The sequence below is a fragment of the Elephantulus edwardii genome, unplaced genomic scaffold, assembly GCF_000299155.1.
Source record: "Elephantulus edwardii isolate Elephantulus edwardi_28Jun2011 unplaced genomic scaffold, EleEdw1.0 scaffold00226, whole genome shotgun sequence".
Lineage (NCBI taxonomy): Eukaryota > Metazoa > Chordata > Mammalia > Macroscelidea > Macroscelididae > Elephantulus > Elephantulus edwardii.
This window is the reverse complement of record NW_006399976.1, coordinates 121769-132561: the sequence shown is the minus strand read 5'-3', so window position 1 is coordinate 132561 and position 10793 is coordinate 121769. Positions and strand designations below refer to the sequence as shown.

At 42.0% G+C, this 10793-nt stretch overlaps 1 pseudogene; it reads left to right on the top strand.

Annotated features, from left to right (window-relative positions):
- Positions 1-284: 284 nt before the first annotated feature.
- LOC102867652 lies at positions 285-809 on the top strand (annotated as a pseudogene).
- The last annotated feature ends 9984 nt before the right edge of the window (positions 810-10793 follow it).

The following is a 10793-nucleotide window of genomic DNA, read 5'->3' as shown; positions in this document are numbered from 1 at the left end:
GATCCTTGACTCAAAGAAGCCCTCTGATTTCACCTTCTTCCAAAATATATTTGTTCTTTTTGCAGTCCATGAGTATTCACTACTCTTCTTCAACACCACAGTTGATGTTCAAAGGGATCAACTTTTCTCTGTCATTCTTATTCATTGTCCAGCTCTCAGATGTATAGAAAGTGATTGAAAACCAAGGCTTGAATCATGCATACCTTAGTCTTTATACTGATAGCATTGCTCCTCAAGACTTTGGAATGCCTTTTGTGGGTCATGACGATCGCTGAGATATCGCTATGAAGGCTTCGGGAACATTTTGTGAGTACAAGGTGGTGGGGCTCTGCCTGCCCACCCCCAAATGTTGGACTCTACCACTTTACCGCATGCGCATCTTCACCCCCAACCATGTCGTTGCCAAGTCCCGCTTCTGGTACTTTGTGTCAGAGCTGAAGAAGATGAAGAAGTCTTCTGGGGAAATTGTATACTGTGGACAAGTGTTCAAGAAGTCCCCCTTGCGTGTGAAGAACTTTGACATCTGGCTGTACTGTGACTCCCACAGTGGGACCCACCACATGTACCGGGACCTGACCACCAGAGGAGCTGTGTCACCCAGTGCTACCATGACATGGGCACTCAGCATCGTGCCAGGGTCCACTCTATCCAGATCATGAAGGTGGAGGAGATCGCAGCCAACAAGTGCTGCCGCCCTGCAGTCAAACAGTTCCATGATTCCAAGATCAAGTTCCCACTGCTCCACCAGGTCCTACATCGCCCCGCACAACCCACAGTTCACCACCAAGCAGCCCAACACCTTCTTCTAGGCACAGCCCGTCTGCCTCATCCCAGTCTACCAGTCTACCCAATAAAACGCCTTGGGGATTGAAAAAAAAAAAGACTTTGGAGAGGTCTCTGATAGCAGACTTTCCCAATGCTATGCATTTCCTGATCTTACTGCTGGTATTAAGGGTGTTGATTGTGGATACAAGTAAGATGAAATAGTTTACAATTTCAATCTTTTCTCCACCTATCATGATGTTCCATATTGGTCCAGTGGTGAGGATTTTTGTTTTCTTGAAATTGAAATATAATCCATAGTGAAGGTTGTAGTCCTTGATCTTTTGCGGCAAATGTCTCAAGTCCTCCTCAATTTCAGCAAACAAAGTTGTACCATCTGCATAAAGCAGGTAGTTGATGAATCTTCCTCTAATCTTGGTGCCACATTATTCTTGGATGCTTCTTGAATTATTTGCTTAGTACATCACTGGGCCAATTGACAGAATTATTATAGCTGGTGAAGAGATTGGAATTGTTAACAACTTTAGTTTGCTTGGCTTCACAATCAAAACTCTTGGTACCAGCGGTCAGGAAATCAAGAGATAAATTTCACTGGTAAAGTTGGCTGTCAGGGACCTCTCCAGAGTACTGAAGAGCAATGACATTAGTCTAGAGACTATGGTGCACCTGTTCCAGGCCATAGTCTTCACCATTGCTTGCTATGTGTCAGAGATCATACTTTGGGCATGTCGCAAGGAGGGACCAGTCCTTGGAGAGGGACATCATGTTTGGAAGGGTGGAAGGACAAAGAAAGAGAAGAAAACCATCAATGAGACAGATTGATTCAGTGACTGGGATAATGAAGGTAGATGTGTCAGAGACAGTAAAGTTGGCACAGGATAGAGTAGGTTTCAAGTCTATTGTACATCGAGTCACTATGATTCATTCACAAGTGACTCAACTGCCCATAACAACAACAACAACAACAACAGTAGAGCTTGATAGGTATGGAAAAAGGAGACATCCCTGACACATATCTTTCTTGATTTTAAGCCATACAATGTTCCCTTGCTATATTTGGACAGCTCCTTGGTATAGGTATAAATCAAATGATATAAAGTATTGCATTCCGCTTGCTCTCTCCCCTGGACACTTGGGTTCAGATCCCACTCCTGAAAGGCCGGTGATGTGATTCACAATTGTTGTTGCTATTGTTACATGCCATCGAGGCATTCATGACTCATAGAGACCTTATGTACAACAGCTCTGAACCCTGCTTTATCTTGAACCAACCTCATTGTCTCTGACACACCGATCTCTATTACTCCAGTCATTGAGTTAATCCATCTCATTTAGGGTCTTCCTTCCTTTTTTTTTCCTTAAAATTTCTATAATTTGGGGAGGAGGGATGGGTAGGGAGAAAAGTGCAACAATGAATGACTGAAAACCCTAAGTCTCTGTAAACTTTCATTAAAGTTAATGTTAAAAGTTACTATAATTTCCAAACCAACAGAGCATAGCTATTGATTGTCTACATATATTAGTCTTGAGTATGTCTTTGATGAAATAAAATTGGAGAATGATATACCTGATCTTTCTACTGCTAACTCATGAAGACTAAGAAGGATCTATTTCAAAGGTATATTGTCAAAAAGTATAAGGGAAGTAAAAACTATAAATCACGATAACAGATGGATCACAAGTCACACTCTATCCATCAAGTGTTGAACATCTTATGACTTAAATCCAGAAGTTCTAATAATCATGGCTTTCCCTTCCCCTCCCAATCTTCAATTATTTAAAAAAAAATAGAAAAAGTTTTATACATTTTTTATTTTAAATTTGCATACAAAATGGTTTGCATACAACATTAATTTACATTGTGTTTCACACATTCCTTCATAGGATCTTCCTCTCTTGTGTTGTCCCTCCACCATCCCAAGCATGACGTCCCTCTCCAAGGACTCGTCCCTCCTTGCTATATGCCCAAAATATGTCAGACAGAGCTTCAAAATCTTTACCTCCAAGGAGAATCCCAGTTTCACCCTCTCCAGAATGAACCTATTTGTTCTCCTAGCCGTCCATGGTATATTCAATACTCTTCTCGAACACCAAAGACTCCAAAGAACATCTCTCTTTGTTACTGACGCTTCAAGCACCATTGAATTAGCCAGATTGTGGGCTCCATGTGGCAAAGCAGCATACACAGAGTAGCCTGATCTTGTTACAGAGGCTTCTCTTGTTTTGGACCCACTCAAAGCTAGCAGCTTTTGAGCCAGTTGATAAATTGTCCAGAGTACATACACAAATGAAGGTTGTATTGCGAACAAAATCCAAAGAGGCCCACTGTGTGTTGTGCCTCCTGTTTAGTCTTGGAAAGAGCCAAATACTATCATTTACCCTTTGCTTTTAATAAAAGATCTCAATATGCCCCACACTACAGGTGACTCAATGGCACATGACAACAACGACAGGTTTTGGGAGCAGGAGTGGCATCCACTTCCTAAATACCATGCCTCCAGAAACTATGAACTTTGATAAATATTGATAGTTGTGGAGAGGCTTCAGGCCTTTTGTTCATAGGGTCACTATGAGTAGTTCTCAACTCGAAGGCAATCAACAACAACAACAACAACAACTGAACCTCTAGAAATTTCACTGAGGTGGAAGGTGTCTAAACTTTTGTGGGAGTTATCTTGTACCCTCTTGAATGCAAATGTCTTACCAATAAATTTAGAGTCACTGCTACTTACTTCTTCATTACAAGGTCCAACCAGTCATCAGGTGTCTGACATCTTTTGGAAGGGAAAGGTGATCAAGGTCCATGTAGATGAAATTGAATGATGTTCTCTTGCTGTAGCTGTCGTGCTTTGTTATCTATTACTGTCTTCCTTGATTCATTCCTCTCTTCATTTTATTGAATGTAGGAGGTTCTCACTGCAAGTACCCCAACTCTTCTTTCTTAATGATAGTAAATTTCCTTCTCTACTTTGACCTGGTTCTCTTTTTTAATCCCAGTGGGATGGCAAAATTGACCAATTCCCCTGGTGTGGGTTGCATACAACATGTCTGTATATCCCAACTCAATATCAAGAACACAAAAACCCTCATCATTGGGCCAATAGGAAACAACATGATGAATGGAGAAAAGATTGAAGTGGTTAACAATTTCATCCTGCTCAGATTTGCAATTAAGAGTCTTGGCACCAGTATTTAGGAAAGGAAAAGACGAGTTGCATTGGGGGAAAATACGCTGTCAAAGACCTCTTCAGAGAGCTAAAGAGAATCCATGCCAGTCTAAAGAGTAAGGTGTGCCTGATCTAAGCCGTTCTGTTTCAATTGCTTGCTATGCATCTGAGAGCTGAACTGTTGTTTGTGTGTTTGCAGAGTCAAGAGAAGAGCAGCAAGAAGAAATGTGGGTTTTCAGAGGGTCACTGTTCTCTCTGGCAAATGATGCTGAGAGACTGTGAAGCCCCTGCTTTTATTAGCAGAAAATCAAAGCTTTCAGTAAAATATGATCTCATAGGGTGAGTAAGTGTTTAAATATATGGAACATAGGTAATGTGAAACAAAGCAGAGGTAGGCATGAACAGTTTTCAAGAAAACATCTTCGTATTCATGAACAAGGTACTGCACTCTTAACAACCTTATCAAGAACTTTAGACAATAGTCTTTGTTTAACAGAGACCTTCTAGATCCCTTTCATAGTGGTACATGCTCCAGGAAGTCCGAGAATGCTTTCAGTCCCATCCATTCTTGGTGTTATTTGCCTGCTTTCAGGCATTTTAGCCAAGTCCTTTCACACATATTACATGGCCACTAGTAACCCTAGTGAACCAGAATGACTCTACATGAACAATGACTAAGGATGACTGAAGAAGAATCAATGTCTTTAAGCTGTGGTGCTGGAGAAGAGTGTTAAACATAGCATGAACTGCCAAGAGAACAAACAGGTCTGTCCTGGAGAGAGTGAAACTAGGTTGCTCCTTGGAGGCATGGATTTTGAAACCTCTTCTTGCATACTTTAGGCACGTTGTCAGGAAGTGTGAGTCCTTGGAGAAGGACATCATGCTTGGAGGGGTGGGAGGGTCAGCCTGAAAGAGGAAAGCCCTGGAGGAAATGGACTGACATCGTGACTGTGGCAATGGGATCAGATATGTCAGAGACAGCAATTTCAATGATTTTGCCCTCAAAATAGGGCAAATTTCAGAGCTTTTGTTCATCAGGTTTTAAAGAATCTTAGTCGACCCCAGGGCAAATAACAACCATCACCTCCACAAACAGGTTAATGAAAAGGGGAAAGACTCTCAACAAGATAGATTGACACAATGACTAAAATAAACTCAAGCAGAGCAGAGATTATGAAATGGCATTGGTTCAAGTTGTATTTCTTTCTGTTGCAAATAGGGATGATAGGAGTTGGAACAACTTAATGGCACGTAGCATCGTGAGCAAACAGTCCAGTACTCTTGGAGGGAGGGACCAGTCCTTTTAAAAGGACATCATGCTTGGAGCAGATATATGCAAACCCTTTGTTCACAATAGCAAGGATTTGGAAACAACATAAGTGTCCATCAACAGAGAGAAGCTGTGGTATATTCACACAATAGAATACTACTCTGCATTGAAAAACAAGGAACTCATGCAATATTATTATTCAAAATGGGTGACCCTGCAGGACATTATGCTGAGTGAAATATCTCAGTCACAATAGGACAAATAGTGCATAGTGCCAATCTTGTAAAACAAGACTGAAATCGGGGCTAGGGGGAGACTGAGAAGGATGGGACAAATAATGTATACTGCATTGAAACAGATGAGGGAGAGAACTATTTAAAAGGGGTATGTGATTAGGTATTGTTGTCATGACAGGAGTCCAGAAAGAAGGCTGCATAGTGGGGTGGTCCTGGGGGGGGGAGGGATTGTATAACAATGAAATAATTTTTCTTTTACTTTTCAAAGAGAAGAGTGTATTGGGGGGGGAGTGGGGGCAGGGAGAAAAGTGTAACAATGAATGAATGGAAATCCAAAGTCTCTTGTAAATTTTCATGAAAATTAATAATAATAAAAAAGGGGGGGAGGACATCATGCTTGCAAGGTTGGAGGATCAGTGCAGGAGGACCCTGGAGGAGACCGACTGACACCGTGACTGTGGCGATGGGGGCAGGTGTGTCAGAGGTGGTGAGGCTGCCTGAGAATAGGGCAAGGTTCAGAGTCATTGTGCATAGGGTCACTATGAGTCATAGTCGGCTCAACAGCACATAACAACAGTAATAATAATGCAATGATTGATGAAAGTCATAAGACCATACACAGAATAATCCACTGCATGAACATTCCAGCAACGAATGAGGCTTCCAGTTTCTCCACATGCTTGTTTGGTGACATTTATTTTCTATAATTGTTTTTTATCATTGTCGTTCGAATAGAGGCAACGTGATGGTTGTTAAGCATACTTTCTCACTGTGACTATAGTCACAATAGGAACCCTGACTGTCTTTCGACATTGGGTCCCTGTCATAGGCATCCATCAGTCCCTGAATGGACTAAGAACACAAGCATCATGAGCTACAAACGTCTGAATGTTGGAAGCCGAGAGTCCTCAAGCCTGGAAGCCACGGTGTGCCTAGGAGGCAGCAGAATAAACGTTCTGGAACGATTCGCTTGAGCTGCAGCCTTCAACTCTGTCATTATAAACTAAGAGCCTTCCTGCCCCCTGCGAAGGTGTGAGCGCCTGGCTCTTTGCTAGGACATGGCTAACAGGCTTGTTTCTATTATTGTTGTTAGGTGCCCTTGAGTTAATGCATACTCATAGCAACCCTATGTACGTACAGTCTCCACACTCTACGTACAACAAAATAAACCACTGTGTCCTTGTTATTGCCGCTAAGTTTGACCAACAATTAATTAGAGTCACTGGGCCAATCTATCCTGTGAGAACCTTCCTTTTTGCTGACTCTTTAGAAGGAGGTTAACAAGATGTTGTCTTTGGCACCTCTATTCTCACTCCTGTCCTCAGCTCACTCAATATTTATGCTGAATGCCTTCCCAATGCCAAACATTACTTCAGGTGGACCGCCTCCACCCCTAGAACATCATAGTCTTGGGAGAGACAACGAACAGGTAAGTAAATATAAATAAAACCGATCCTAATAGTGGCCTAGGAACAAGAAGCTGTGCTGCAATCTCAAAGGCACGTGGTTTGAATCCACCAGCAGCCCCGTAGGGGAAGGATGGGTAATCTTCTCCATGTGCAATTAGCTGCCTCTGAAAACCCACCAGAGGATCAGCAATAGATCAGTTCTGACTTGACGGTCCACAACAAGAAGAAGATTGAAGTAAAGAGGGTTGATGTGGTGTGACTATCAATGTTCCTTGTTAGGTGAGGAAGGGACATTTGATGGATTGACACAGTGACTGTAAAAACAGGGCTGAAAACGTTGGAGATCGTGAGAATGGCACAGGACAGGGCAAGGTTCAGATTTTTCGTTCACAGTGTCACTATGAATCATAGATGACTTGATAACACTTAATAATGTCAATGTTATAGAATTAATTAAAATATCTGATCAGCCTCTTATTATGTGTTCTCTTTCCTTTCACCCAATTTACCTGTTTCTTTATACTCCTTTCTCTCCCCATTCCCACCCCAACTAGTCATCCAAGGATGACCCTGTGGGTGAACTTTTCCTTAGCTTTTTATAATGGTGGTCTTGCCCCAGAATTGTCTTTTTATGACTGATTTATGTTACTCAGCATCATTTCATCTCAACTCCTCCTTGTTGAACAGTGTCTCAGTTTTTATCATTTTTCAGTGATCACGATACTCCTCTATTGGGAATGGGCGATATTTGCTTTAGTCATTTGTCTGCTGATGGGCATTTGGATAGTTTCCATCTTTTTTTTGTTATTGAAAATAGTGCTGCAGCAGGGAGGGTAGTAGCAGAGGGGTGAGGATGGGCCGGGGAGTAATCACAGGCTCCCACAATTTGATGAGTAAAGGGAGGGGTAGGTAAAGGAAATGTGAACAATCTGATGTGAAAACAATGTATACAAACTTTGAAGGCAAACCAGTATAAAAGAAAAAAATTTATTTGTAAAAAATATTTCAATAAACATGGATGAGAATATATCAGTTGGTGTCAAAGCTTTTCTTTTTTTATACTTTTTATTGTGCTTTTAATGAAGTTTACAGAAAACTTGGATTTCCATTCATTCATTGTTGCACATTTTCCTCCCTACCCACCCCTTCCCCAGTTTGCTTTTCTCTTTAAAATAATTCATTAATTTTTCAAACCTTCTCTCTTTTCTTTTTCTGTTGGTTTGTGTGTGCCACCAAGTCAGATCTGATTGGCACAGCAAGAGAGCAGAGCCTCTGGTGGATTCAAACCACATGCCTCTGGGATTGCAGCACAGCTTCTTGCCACTAGGCCACCAGAGCTCCCTTATTCCCAGCTTTTTGAGAAAGTGCCAAACTGCTTTCTACAGTGGTTGCATCAGTGGTCCCATCACAAGTGCATGAGGGTTCTGGTCTCCACAACCTGATTAACATTTGTTGTTTGCTGTCTCCTTGAACTTTGTTGTTGTTGGCGTGAGATGATATCACATTGATTGGATTTGGATTCGCCTAACAACAACAGCAGAATCTAATGAAGAGCTCTAATGGCATAGTCTTTAGGGGTTGAGCTGATGATCCTAAAGCGGTGCCTTTCTGGCAGTTCTAATCTAACAGCAGCTGCAAAGGAGACAGATGGGAAACCTCTCATGTGATTTACAGCCTCCTAAAAACTGCTGGAGGGTAAATTATGAGTCACTTCCCACTCCAAGGCAATGACTTGAGTTGCTTTGAACAGTTAATAATAATTCTGAGTGTTTTCATTGGTTTATTGGCTATCTGTAAAAAAGAGTGTAGGCATCGTGAGGAGGACGTTATCTGACCTCTACAACTCCACAAAGCTGTCCCATCAAGAACATCCACAATACAAAACCAATTCCCATGAGGTCAGACATGTTCCTCACGCTCTCACACCTACTTCTTCTAATTTCAATACCAAGCCTACTGCTCTATACTGGGGCCAAAATTCATTGCAATAGTTACACAGACCTCACAAAGTATGTGAATTTTCACCATCCTTGCCTCCAAGCGGCACCTTTTGTACCAAGACAGTTTGTTCTTTTGGCTACCCATGGAATATTCAGCACTGTTCTCTAACATCACAATCGAAGGCATTGATTCCTCTTCTGTCATCCTTATTGATATGCTTACAATTATGGGGCTTATTAGGGTTATAACTCAGGTTGGCAATAGGATACATTTTCTCAATTAGGAAAGCTTCTGAGGTATGTTCACAGGTCCTTCAGCCTTGAGGCTTTAGGCCAGTGTTACAAAGCTCTCCTAGTCCTGCCAATTATGGCTTCTCCAGCAAGCTAGGGCAAAAGTCCCTGGCTCTGGCTCCTGGGGAAGCTGTCCCAGGTTGGCTCTGCCTCACGTCAGTTTCCAGTTCTCTGTTGTGGCTGTTGGTGCTCCCAGTTTGACTGGTACAGGAATCTTTGCTCTCAAAATACACCCCCTGTGTTCTCTTCTTCTATTGAGCTTACCAATTTCTCCCACTGACGCTGCTCAGTTTAAACCTAGTGGAATAGTGAGACTGGCCACTAACATACCCTATTGGTATGTTCCTCATGCCCATCCACATGGCAAAAGTTAAGGGCAGTGACCTAGGAAAGCTATTTTGGACAAGAGACCCACTGCACCACACCACCACCATGTCTTCTTTGTTGATGTGTCTTTTCATCTCCTTTCCCTTTTTGTGATTGGGCTGTTTGTCTTTTACTTGTTGAAGGTTTCTATACATTTTAGTGATGAGTTCCTTGTCAGATATGTTATTGAGAGATACTTTTTCCTAGTCTGCAGGTTCTCTTTCTATTCTTTTGGATATTTTTCTGATGCATATGAGAATTTCATTTTTATTGTTACTAGGTGCCACTGACTTGACTATGACTCATGGTGACCTTTTGAACAACACATCTGAACCTTGCCCTCTCGTGCACCACGTGACCATCTCCTCCATGCCCAAACCCTTTGCTGTAGTCACTGTGTTAATCCAGCTCCCGGAGTGTCGTCCTCTTTCACGGATCCTCTACTTTTCCAAGCATAATGTCTTTTTCTAAGGACTAAGCTTCCTGACAACATGCCCAAATTATGTGAGATGAAGTTTCATCATCTTTGCCCCAAGCAACACTTGCTCCAAGACAGACTTGTGTGGTCATTGGGCAGTCCATGGAATGAACACTCAGCACTCTGCTCCTACATCACAATTCAAAAGCACAGTTCTCCTCCTCCTCCTCCTTCTCCTCCTCCTCCTCCTCCTCCTTCTTCTTCTTCTTCCTCTTCCTCTTCCTCTTCCTCTCCTCCTTCTCCTTCCTTCTCCTCCGTCTCCTCCTCTTCCTTCTTCTTTCTTCTTTCTGTCATCTTTATTCATTGCTCAAGTTTAAGATGCATAGGAAACTACTGAAAACCATGGTTTGGATCAGGCACACTTTAGCCTACACTGACATCCTTGCTATTTAGCATTCTTGAGAAGACCGTGACAGATTTTCCCTGTACAACACGCCTTCGACTTCTTGACTGATTTCCATGAGTGTCGATTGTGTGTGGATCCAAATAAAACGAAACCTTTGACAACTTCAGTCTTTCCTCCATTTGTCACGATGTTGTCTATTGGTCCAGTTGTGAGAATTTCCTGTTTTCTTGATGTTGAGGCATAACCTTTATTGAAAATTGTAGTCTTTGATCTTCTACAGCAAGTGCTTCAGCTTCAAGTCTTCTTCACTTTCTGTAAATAAGTCTTTCTTCCATCCTGGTGCCACATTGCTCTTCATTTGGTTCAGTTTCTCAAAGCATCTTCTCAGCATACATCAGAAATGTTACAACAAAGGATAGAACACTGACACACAATTGTCCTGATTTTAACCATTTGTTGTTGTTGTTATGTGCCGTCTAGCCGTTTGCGACTCATAGCGACCCTATG